This window comes from Euwallacea similis, chromosome 6, assembly GCF_039881205.1.
Source record: "Euwallacea similis isolate ESF13 chromosome 6, ESF131.1, whole genome shotgun sequence".
NCBI classification, from domain to species: Eukaryota; Metazoa; Arthropoda; class Insecta; order Coleoptera; family Curculionidae; genus Euwallacea; species Euwallacea similis.
Genome location: NC_089614.1, coordinates 2,354,948 through 2,367,917, shown reverse-complemented (window position 1 = coordinate 2,367,917; position 12,970 = coordinate 2,354,948). Strand labels below are relative to the sequence as shown.

The 12,970-nt window shown below is 33.0% G+C and overlaps 1 protein-coding gene across 1 annotated transcript in view; it reads right to left on the bottom strand.

Annotated features, from left to right (window-relative positions):
* LOC136409489 (protein timeless homolog) overlaps window positions 1-12,970 on the bottom strand; it is a 135,438-nt gene that overhangs the window by 83,415 nt on the left and 39,053 nt on the right. The gene's annotated exons all lie outside the window — the stretch shown is intronic.

Sequence of the window (12,970 nt, the reverse complement as noted above, 5' to 3'; positions counted from 1 at the left end):
CAATAGTTTACTATTATTATCCCGTAAACCGTTAGGCATAGAAGTTCAGTTGCAAATGGCTAAATTTAATGCTAAACTAAGATTTGAAAAGGGTATTATCAAATTTCACTTGGTTTACAAAATATTAAGAATAAAACAAAACTTGTCAATACAATTTGTTTTCTAAATAAATTGAAAATTGGCGATTCTACATAACATGCTTCATAGAAAAGTGTACCCTTTCTTGCAGCCTACCAACCTACCAACCAATTTTCTTCTAACAAGGATCTGAAATTTTATTTGTCGTTTCAGATAAATACAGTCTATCGTTGAGTGAACATCCTCTGATCTGATATAACCCAATCCAACTCCAAATTTATACCTTATGAAGAAGTATTCCAACTATAGAACCGTATTTACATAATACTTTTATTTAATATGAAATAATTACTAGCTCTATTTTCCCTATTTTCATCAGACTTGAATGAAAATGAGTAATATTAGTCACACAAAGCTACGGAAACATTCAAAACCTCATTAATATTTAAACAAAATGGAAAAACCGCTAGAACAGAGAGTGGAGGGAATTTAATTAAAAACATGTATAGGAACACTTTAGCTACTCAAATAATTGCATAATACGTCAATACAAAAAGGGCACTAAATTTATTTCATGTTAAATAGTAGCCCTGCGCACATTTTCTACTTTGTTCAAAATGAAATTACAACAAATTGAATCCCTGAAAGCACAGGTAATTCATAAAACATTTTTTAATCAAAACAAGCAGCTAAATTGAACGATACCCATCAAGCGGAAATAAAATGGATTTGTTCGATGGACGTAATAGCGGAAACAATTATTATTGTGGATCATTGTTCTGATTGTACGGCATGATAAAACATGCAGTATATGACTAATTTCACAAACCACTAAAATGGACCTGACTCCACATTTATGAATGTACAATATTTTTCCAGAATGTTAACTGTATTCTTGCATAGTTCTATAGTTTTAAGCAAAAAAGATAAATAAATGTATTTAAATTTTATATTGTTCTTTTTTCATATCCGGGCATCAAAATAATTGACTTTACATATTCGGGTTTCGGACAAAATATGATTTATTCACAAAAGGCCACCGCATAAAATGAAGGACTCATTAAAACTGTATAACGGCTCTATGCAGCTTTAATGCATGTGCTCTCTCTGTGAGATTTATTAATGATTGTTTTTGGTGCAGGCATATTTAGTTTCCTGCCAACAAAAGTGAATTATCTTTAACTTTGTTGATTCCAATAAAACAGCCTCCCTAACGGGAGGTGCACGTGATCACGTGTTGAATTGTCGAGAGATAATAGAATTTCTCCTGTAATATCGGTAATTACTCCAAGTTCCTACATCATAGAGGAAATTGCCTGGATTCAGCGATCCAGGTAACAAGACACTATTTATGCATTGCGCCTTGCATACGAATTACCGTCTCTTGACTACAGAAGTGCAGCAATGTTTATCTTATCAGTTTTCTGGAAAATCGTCTTCTTAGCAGAACAAAAGAACGCCACTGATATTGGAAACGTTTCCAAAGTAATCAGTAATAAGGACACGTATTGTCTAACGCTGATGAAGCTTTTGCAAGAGCTTTCTGGTTCGTTATCGATTTATCATTCATTGGCGACGCTTTGAACGATCCATTATTTCTAGGTTCTCTTTGGCACTATAACCCAAATGTGCCTGAAATATGCCGGGGGAAAAACCACATATTTCTACGTCATATGCCCAATCCTCATTGGCCAGAAATAACGCTTCTAATTTTCCGAAGCTTGTTCTTTAATTCCCTCATCGGGCCAGAATTCGACAACACAATAAAACTTGTGTCTAAACCGGTTTACTCTTTCAGATAAATAATCTTTTTCCAAGAATTTCTGGAAAAAGCGATTATTCCCTGAGCTCTGCAAGAAGAAATCTTGGAAGTAAGCTAAAGTTAAATTTAAAGATAGTCTTGTCCTAGGGTATTAGTTCTTATATCAAGGTGCAAGAATGATTATGGAAAAGTACATTTAAAATCCTTTATTTGGAGTTTTGGAATTCTCTTGACAATTGCAGAGCTCCCACAGGAGATATAAGTGCCAAAACTAGGTATTTTTGCAATACCAACCAAGATTTTTTTAATTGTGTAGGTATGTAAATATGCTTTTTTTGCTATAATATAATAAATAGACTTTAATCAGTACGATATCATTTTACTTCTCTTCCTACTTTTCTCAATAGATTTATTAAATTATACAGGGTTGCCAACAAAACGTGATCCTATAGCTTTTAATGATTCCTAAGCTAAAACATTTCCGTTTTTGAGTTTAAACCTGAGGTTCTCGGTTATTTGAAAAGTTACGAGGCCACCTCAATTAGAACGAAGTTGCTTAATTTGAAGCTCAACAAAATGCAGTTTAAAAATTTGATAAATTTCGACTAGTAATGAAAATGTGTGTTTCCTAATATAGTTGACTGGATGAACTAAAGCAGACCATGCCTGTAGAGATTGAATTCTTCAAATATTTAAAATCTAAGTAGCTGCGAAAGAACTAAAGACACTGCCTGCTTACAACAGGTGTACATTTTTATGTGAAAATATGAGGAACTTCTAGGAATTCAAGGCGGTCTTAAAATATGAGTTTTTTTGCAGTCTAAAAGGTTCTATATAAAAAACATACAAAAATGTTGTTTATGATCAACCCTATTCTGTTTACCCCATTGTATGATTATATCATTGACTCATAATGTATTAGTCACATCTGTTAACAACTCCCTGTAATAAAACAAGGCACATCGACACAGTCTGCGTAAAATACGAAGTTACCTGGCAGTGTGGTAGTTTCGATCAAAGGCAATGAATCAGTCAGTCCCTATACTAAACGATATTTATATTCATGCTACATCCAATTCTGTCCCAAATTAGCTCTCTTTCAGCACCCTTATCCAATCTGAACGGCTTCATTTTCCATTCAGAGAAATTTTACATTAACCTTCCTGGATGATCATTTTGCATTGTCTACCCAACATGTATTTTAATATTATACATCGATTTCTTCGAAACGTTCAGTTTCGGCCATTGTATTCGCTTTCGTAAATATTTTTAAATATTAATCAGTCATGTAGGGGGAACGAAAAGTGCGAATAATTTAGCAGTTATTGGACTGGAAAGTTTACCTTTTACGATTTAATCATAACTTGCATTTGTTTATAATTCATTATATTTTATGAAACGTTTCTGTTCGATTTAGCTCGTGGATATGTTGCAAAGTGTTCGTATGCATATGAAAATTAAACCTTTTATTTATTTAAATTTACACATTACGGATTATCTGAGACAAGTAATATCTGAGGTTGTTTAGAAGGTCACCCGACAAGAATTACAAGGAAAAAATGTTCATACGTGGAAACTCACACAGTCAATAATAAAATAAATAATTTTATTATTTAGTTATGGTAAATTTATATATACCATTATAATCAGTCGTGGATCACGAGGAATTGCGCTGTAAGGATTGCTAATGCCAATACTCATTTTCAAGAATTAAAATTTTTAACAAATCCACGTACATACGGGAATAAATTATAAGTAATTTATTCATTGCAAGAGCTTAGAGATTTCTGCGATAGCGGAAAATTAGAACTTAACATGAGGAAATCAGAGGCGTAGGGAGAAGGCCTATCCTTAAATTTAAGTACTTCGAGGTAATTAACAATACTCATATCCAGAACTAAAATGTTTAAAACTTGTAATACATTAACGAACCAACATACGCCAAAAGATTAATTTATTAACAGAAGGAGGTCGCTTCGACACATCCTATTTATAATTTTACATGACGAAATCAGAGAAAGAGAATATTGAGGATTGAAGCAATTTACTGAGAAGTAATAATACTAATTTTTAAAGACTCAAAAAGTTTTAGAATGTGTAATAAATCAACAAACAAACATGCCTTAATTTCAAAAGTCTAATGTGTAGGTCATGGGGAGTGATACCACTTAATCAGAAGAATACTAATTTTCAAAGCTTAATTTTTCCAATTTATAATACAGATTTCAAAACCTTAACATTTTAAACATTACAGTAAATAAAAGAGCCAAAATATCCTAATGGATTCTAGTGTAATATGTTAACCACAACATACATCTCTAAAACCTAATGTTTAGAACTCTACACAAGGACACTATAGACGCAGAGATTGAGAAGTTGAAACAATCGAAGGATGTAATAATACTCATTTTCATATCTCAAGTTTAAAATTCTTTAAAAACGTAGTTAAAAGAAATTAAGCTTTTTAAAAAGTAATACCATTGTGTGAAATATAATTTGCTTTCTATATAAACTCCTTATCCATGTAACTGTCCACATTTATCTAGGGAACAATCTCAATCAGCCAGACAACGGATTAAACACTGAACCAAAAATAACTGAAAATAATGAAAAATACCACTTCATATTTCCCCTAGGGCGAAAACATACATACAACGATAAATTTTTACTGTTATGGTCATCGGTTTATGATCATAACGTCATAGACGGGCAAACAATAAAACAACTAAACAGTAAAACTATTTTATACCAGGGCAACTGATAATATACTTCCTATATAATGAGAAAATCAATTTAGGCTAGGCTCCTTTACAGCAGTTTAAAACACGAATTTAAAGTATTTGTTGTAAGAGTGAGAAATTTTAAACCCACCCCCGTAAAACTAGTATAAAAAGGCGGAGCTATATAAAACCTAATTTGGCTTTTCCCAGAGTTTTGAAGGTCGATAAAAATTCGCTCGGAATGTCAGCTCAGAGAGTTGTAAAGTTATTTGTAATCGAGTTATGTCTTCGTGTCAACGAAGAAGTTATTAGCGTTTAAGGAGGTGGTTTATTGGCTCCTAATTGCTTCTGACGGACTACTTTTCTTTGAGCTTAAGCTCTGTCAAAATCAGCAGTGAAAACGAAGAAATGTAATATACCACTCCAACGAGGTTTTCCTTCCTATGTTAAACATTAGGTTGATTTTTTTCTCCTATTCAACTCACGTAAAGCAAGTTTTTCAATGTATTTTATGTATCGCCGTAAGAATACTAAAGAGAAGCTGTGGGTTTGATTCGGTTAGTGGGTTTTGTCAGCGTTGAATGAGGAATTTTTAGTAGAACTCGACTTGAAAACCTGATGAAACTATGGCGGTTTTAGAAGCTTGTGGAGTAACTCCACTCTAACTCTATGAAACTTTTGACACTAAATACAAAATATTTCTGAACGAAGACTAGTAAACAAGCGAACAGAAAGCACAAAGAGATTTCCAGCTTGGAAACTCTTGGAAAAAAAGATCTCGACAAATATCCGTTGATGAGAGGGAAAAGGACCCAACTTACACTATTTCGGCTTTAAGAAGAAGTCGGGGAAAAGATAAAGCTCGATATTATTAGCGCCCAAGAAATAATGTCCCTATAAATAATTTATAGACCCACAAGTGGAACAGATTAAACCAAAGTTCTTGCCTTTCGGGATCAGAATTTCTGATTAAATAATGCTAACTTGGCAGTAGCGTCACATTTTTCACGTTAATGAAATTGATAGATTTTGCTTCACAACTAAATAACAGTTCAGAAGCGATTAGAGGCTACACAAACAACCCCGATAAGTAAGAATAGATACAAGTCTTACTTCGACCTGATTAATTAAATTTACGTATCTCGCTAGAATTATGTTTATCTTTATCTCTAATACTCTATTCACAAATGTCTCAGGGTGTTTCACTTAGGGGCGAAAGGGATGATATTTTACTTCCATTAGTCGAATCTCTGGCACGCAGTTGCCAGAAAGTCAGTTTTAACCTTAAACATGGGGAGTCAAACGCCGAAAAGAGGTGAATGCTTTCACAACTTATACAGATATTACCAATTTAGGTGGAACCATATGAATTGTGTAAATGGGAAAAGGACCGCATAAGGTTTAGCATGCCTCTAATAAAGACCAACGCAGTGGGCTGAGAGACTAGCGGCTGACGTGGGCGGAGTCAATCCAGTGTTCCCAGTTCTCATCCTTTCAGAATTTTCACTAATATAAGTTTTAATAATAGCTTAATCGTTTTTTTTTCATTTATTTATATTGCTACTTTTTGCTCTAATATTTAAAAACGTTTCCAAAACTGCAAAGGCAGCAAAATTCGTACTAATCTAAACATCGAAGTAGAGACATCGGCTGGACAGGCCGGTCCAGTGGGCGGACATAGTCCAGTGTTACCAGATTTCTCGCCATTTCAGATTTTTTACTAATATAATTTCGAGTAAAAAAATTTATTGTTTTTTTTTTCATTTACAGTACAATACGTTTATAATGGACTTGAGGGGACTGAGAGATTTAGTTCATTATATCCGAGTGTCTATTTCATAAGAATCAAACATATTACATACATAACTATAAAAAAATGCGTTTTAATGCCTAATTGAACAGAAATAAAAAGAATGTTTGTTAAACATTCAACAAACATTTTTTCGCATTTTCAAACAAAAAACATTTAATATATAAAAATTTACATTACTCATAATTATTTCTCAAGGAAATCGGTTATTTTCCTTTGAATAGAGATTTTTTAAATGTAAGTCTTCTGCAAATACAATTCAATTTTATATAATTTAGAAAAAACTCATTGCTGTCCTCTTGCTGAAGGAAATATTGTTGCGTGTACACAATTAAGAGCCTCTTTTGTAGTAACAACAGTTTTTCCTTTACTATCATCATCTTCAATATCTTCAGTTGTTTCTTCTTGAAGTCCTTAATTTATTAAGTCTGTATCAGCTAATTGTTCTCTTACAACAACATTGTTATCAACATTTACAAACTCATCAAAATTCACTGAGTTCATAAATCTGTTTTCTCTTATTAATTGAGTCAATGGAATATCATCCTCTGGATCATATTCCGTATTAGAAGATATCGTTGTTTTTGATAAGCCGAAAAAATTGCGATTGATGGCGAAAACAATTACTGATAGTTCGCGTAGAAATTTCATCCCACGCTAGGCTTAATAAATTTATAGCATCTAAAATAGTAACACTTTTGATGTTAGTATTATCCTGAGTCTCCAAGAGTTTCGTTAATATTTGTTTTCTGTAAATTTGTTTTCAATTCAAAATTACACCCTGGTCCATAGGTGTAGAACTGACGTCACATTGGGTGGGAAAAAAAATAAGTTTTATGTTATGCAGTTTAACGTCCAGATAGGCTGGACAGTTATCAACTAACAATAATATTTTTCTTTTTTCTTTAAGAAGTTCTTGGTCCCATTTTTTAAAATAATCTATAAAAATTGACGTCATTCATGTCTTGTTGTTCCAAAAATAGTCAACAGGAAGACTATTAATGATTTTAAAACACCTAGAATTTCGAAATTTTCCTAAAATACCGAAAATCAAATTCTTGATACAACTCAAAATAAAAATTTTAACTTTTTTCACTTACTTATAATGAGTAATTTTCGTTTCTCAGTTCCAGAAGCATTATCATGGCTGTGATGCGTTCTTTAGACATTTTTCCTCCACTACATCTTTCACCTTTTAACTTATGTGTTTTATTTGGCAACATTTTATGAAAAATCCCTTTTTCGTCAGCGTTAAATGTGTTTTCTTCTGTATAATCATTACTTATCAAAGGCCAAACACGGACCAGTCACTCATCTGCAATATTTCTATCTACTGAGTCCGACTCGCCACATATTTTTCCAAACACAATGTTATGTCTTTTTTTAAAACGATCAAGCCATCCAGAACTGCATTTGAAGTCATCCTCAATCATTTTTCCAAATTCTTCTGCCCTCATTTGTACCATTGACCCACTTATTGGGAAATTATTCGCTCTTTTTTGTTGAAACCACTTAAATAACATTTCGTCAACCCGGGAGTGTAAAGGCAAACGCATTTTTTTCTTTTGGTCATTAGTTTTCCAATCATTTTTAATTTTATCACGATTCTTCCAAATATTTGACACTGTGGACTTTTTTAATCTCATTTTTGAACATATACAGTCAGCGGCAAAAGTGAGTACACACTTAAAAGTTGTACAATTTATCCCGTAGTAAAAAATTTTAAAAAAACCTTATTTAAAGTTATGAATACAGTAGAATGTTCGTTCTATTGTCTTCATAATTACTGTTTAAAAACATGTTTATATACAATTGGCAACAAGGTAGAGTTTGGGGAATCACAGGACTCCGTAAAATACGATGCAAAAATGAGTACACAGTCTGTGTATTAGAGATCAATTAAAACTAAGTAGCATGCAGTGAAGAAGTAATTCGTACGATTTGTTAATTGTTTGGCTGTTAATATAATATCCAATAAGTAACAACATGGCAAAACGTAATGAAAATCATAAAAGGACTGAAATATCAGAAGATTTACGCAAACTTATTGCAACCTTGCGACAAGAGGGCAAGTCTTTTCGGGAAATTGGAAATATAGTGAAGAGACATTACAGAACTATAAAAAAAATTTGGGATAAGTATGAAGCTACGGGTAGTGTGCGCAATAAACCTCGTTCAGGACGTCCACGGAAATTAACACCTTTTGATATACGCGATATAACAAGGACGGTTAAAAAAAATCCTAAAACCAGTGCAGTTCAATTAGCCGCGGATATATCAGAACAGAAGGGGACTTCTATAAATGTTAGTACTATTCGACGAGCACTCAATCCGCAAGGTTTCCATGGTCGTATACCCCGTAAAAAGCCAGCTATTAGTGCTAAAAATCGAACCCTCAGAGTGGCCTTTGCAAAAAAATACTTATCAGAACCACTAGAATTTTGGAACACGATTCTTTTTACAGATGAAAGTAAATTTGAGATATTTGGTCAAAAAACGAGATAAAAAATATAGCGAACGAAAAATTCTGAGCTGGATCCCAAAAATCTCTTGAGCACTGTTAAACACGGGGGTGGTTCCGTAATGGTTTGGGGTGCAATGGCAGCCTCTGGAGTGGGGCAGTTAGTTTTTATTGATAAAATAATGGATAAAACAATATATATGAATATCCTAAAAGCCAATTTACGGCCCAGTATTGTTAAATTAGGTTTACAGGGGTCATCGGTATTTCAACAAGATAATGACCCCAAGCACACTGCCCATATGGTCAAGGAATGGTTGTTATACAACGTTCCAAAACAACTCCATACTCCACCCCAGTCCCCAGATCTCAATTCAATTGAGAATCTGTGGGAAATATTGGACTGGAAGGTGCGTTCTAAACAAATTACAAGCGCAACTTCTCTCAAAACTGCACTACTTGAAGCATGGGATACAATTTTGCCTACTGTTACACAAAATTTAATTAATTCTATGCCCAGACGATTAAGAGCTATCATCAAGGCCAATGATGGACCAACAAAGTATTAATTTTTATCATTAATGTTAACAAAATGCATTGGAACACGCCGATTTGTAATATTGCGTACTGACTTTTGCCTCTATTTTAAAGCTCTGTTATAAGGCAATCATCTATAAATCGATTTGTAATTCATTTAGGTAATTACAATTATTACCATGTTTTTATGTAACCACATATGTACCTATATTTAATGTTTATAAATTTTTTTTCATTATTTAGTTTATCTTAAATATATTATTCTTTCAATTTCTATTGTGTGTACTCACTTTTGCCGCTGACTGTATATGATTGAGACAATTCTTTCTCAATATCATTTATAATTATCAGTTTTTCGTGTAACATAAATGCCCGTTTTACACTTTTAGCCATTTTAAAAAATTTTAAAAACAAATAAGGCGTACCGGATACCATACACAGACCAACTGTAAAAGGCGAGCTGGAATAAAATTTTGCTTACACATGCATCAGAAACGGTTGTACCGGGAACTCCCAAAAAACCTCGGTTATGATAGCCAAAACAAACAATTTTGGTTCACTATAAGCGAGAGTCTATTACAAACAAGTCCATCTTGCCCGAGGGTTTTACTTATGATTTTATATATGGTTAATTTGGGACTTGAAAATCAGTTCAGTACATGCGAGTTCATTATAAATGGATTACACCATATTTACATAGCTACTTTCTGCTCTGTTATAAATTAGCGAGTAGTATAAAATACCAAGCAATTATTGTTTATTATTAATTACTGTTGTTCTTTATATTTTTATGATTAATTTGTACTTGTAATAATTATTGGAAGTTATATATGTTAATTGAATAAGGTCTAATTAATATTTTGTTATGGAATTATTTGGTTCAGTGTAGACGATTTATTCCTCAGTACTGATGGTAATAAAAACATAGAGGCCGATAACGAAGGTTGCTGGTGGAGATTCCTACAACCTAAGGATTGTGAATCATTCGGCTGAGACTTCTGTGTGACTAAATACGTGCAGCATTTATTATGTGTAACATCCGATATTTTTTTAAATTTCCATCGCCACAAAAGTAGTGAAATCGATACTGATCTAAAAATTGAAGTGGGACGTTGGACGGACTGACTCGGCCCACGTCAACCGCTGGCCTCGCAACCCACTTCGTTAGTTTTTGTCGGAGGCATATTAAACCCTATACGATCTTTCTACCATTTGCACAATCTTTATGTTTCCAATTGATCTGGTGATACCTGTATATATAAACGGTCTTTAACGTAAAAAATGAATCAAAATATGATTTGTTATGTTATAGTTAAGGATACAAAAACTAGATACTTAGAAGTTAAATCCTACCTAGCCTCCACTACATTTCATTGCGCCACTGGCCTGTAATATGTGAATTGGTTTAAATAATGAAAGAGTTACTAAAAGCGGATATTATGACTTATTTTTCGAAAATGCACCCATATTGCTTTTTCTGAATTAGCATTTATACTAGTTTTTAGTAAATTTCCATAGGCGAAATAATTCCCTGTAGAAATTCAACTCTGTTGTTATTGCGAAAAATAAACTACTAGATCAGTCGCAGAGATTTAGTTTAAAAACTAATCCAAACCGGCCATTTTAAATATAATTAACGATAATGCCGAAAAGATACCGAAATGACCGTTTCCCGATTCTGGAGCACATAAAATTTTAATTACGGCAAAAGGATATTAAATATGTTTTAACGTCACGACTCTAAATCTAGAGCCAAATTATACGGACCGTACGTGAGCGGAAATTTGCAAGTTTAAAAATGAATTATATTCCGACCAGATGGTTTGTATTGCCTGAGGGTTAATTGTGAGAATGTAAATTAACACCCAAGGATAAATAATAAGCGGTGCTTTTTTGGACTTTTAGAGATAATTTTATTGAAACAAGTAATAATCTGCCGAAAGGAAAACACCTTTTTGTAATAATACAAAATACTTTTTCATGCATGTAGAAGTATAGATTAATTTCTAGTTCTCTTTATTTTTTACCAAACCTGGAGGAAATATTATATGTACATTAACAAAAAGAACTATATCTCAGAGAAAATCGTGAACTCAAAAACAAAAAGAGAAACATTTGTCATAGTTCCACAAAACTAGGCAAACGATTTGAATACCATCAACATAAAATGCCAATTGAAACGCAGTTTTCTGAGAAGAAAACACAAATTTAAGTGGTATGAATCACCTTCTTGAAGAGAAATCTACACAATTAATATAATCTGAAATAGAGATTTGATAGCGAAATCTAAAGAAGTATGGAATTAGCAACAAAAAGGTGTTAGAGGAAATACGCAAATTTCTCATAGGAAACAAATAAGATTTGGTTGAAAAATCAGCAAGATGTAGAGATGTAAAAGTCTGAGAGAATACATAATTACCTTAGAACTAAAAATGAACATCACTCTCCTGAAATGTTTGGATAAACATACTAATGAGAAAGAGTTCTGAAGACCAAAGGTGAAAAATCCATTTTTAATAGCTAAATCACCAAACAGATCCACAGTACCGAAATGAGATGAGGATACCCAGCTGCGAGCCAACTGTGTTGAAGACGTGCAGAAATAGGTCCTCTATGGGGGCTCATTCCCGTAAAGATCTCCTGGGGGCCTTTATGGTTAAAAAAATGTAAAAAATTCAGATTCAGCTCACAAATTATTTATGGGGTTCAAGCTCAAACTACGTCATAAGTCACATCAAATAGCATAATATTGTAAGCTTATGATCAATAAAATCAAAATGGTTTTTATTTTAAACTTTTAGCATTTTACGCAGAAGCACAAAGCAAACAAATATAGTAAAAATGACAAAATGTAAATTTGCAAACAATTTAATTTATTCAATTGTCTGTTTTTTGCGGCTATCTACACTCAATTTTATTCTCTAGCTATCTATAATAAACGATTCCAATTTTGTAGTTTTGATTTCCCTCATATTCATTGTACTTCGGCGTAAAACGCAAAAAAATCAAATTAAAATTATTTCTCGCAGAAAATAAATCTTCTATTGAAATCAATATGGGCTACATGGAGTATCTATAAATATTAGTCGTAGCACGTCAGAATGAAAATACGTATAGAAGATGGTTGAAAATACTATGACCAGAATTTAGATTTGGACTACACGAGTCCCAAATGCAAAAAATAGTTACACAAAGACATATTTCGAAAACAAGCAAAAACCGTAGTGCGGAATATAAATCCAAACCATTACGTCTCCATATTCTTTACATTAGCCTCCATTTCCTGGTATAACGTCCGTACATTCCGCGCACCCCCAACAGGGTCATATTCCATTAATATGTTCTTAGTCCTTCTCATCATAAAGCTGCTGGCATATAATGCGTTGGCCTAAATGCGCCAGCCAGAATTTCATTTAAATTAGTATTTCCTATTTCGCAGTACGTTGTAACATACCTCGAGAGCCGAAAACTCATTTCGCGGATCTCTGGAAATAATGCATTTAAATAGCGACTTTACATCAATCCTGGTGTGTCGTTTATTGTTGAGAATTCACGTCTAACAATAAAGTAGAAGCCTTCGAATTTTCAATGGGACAACAGCT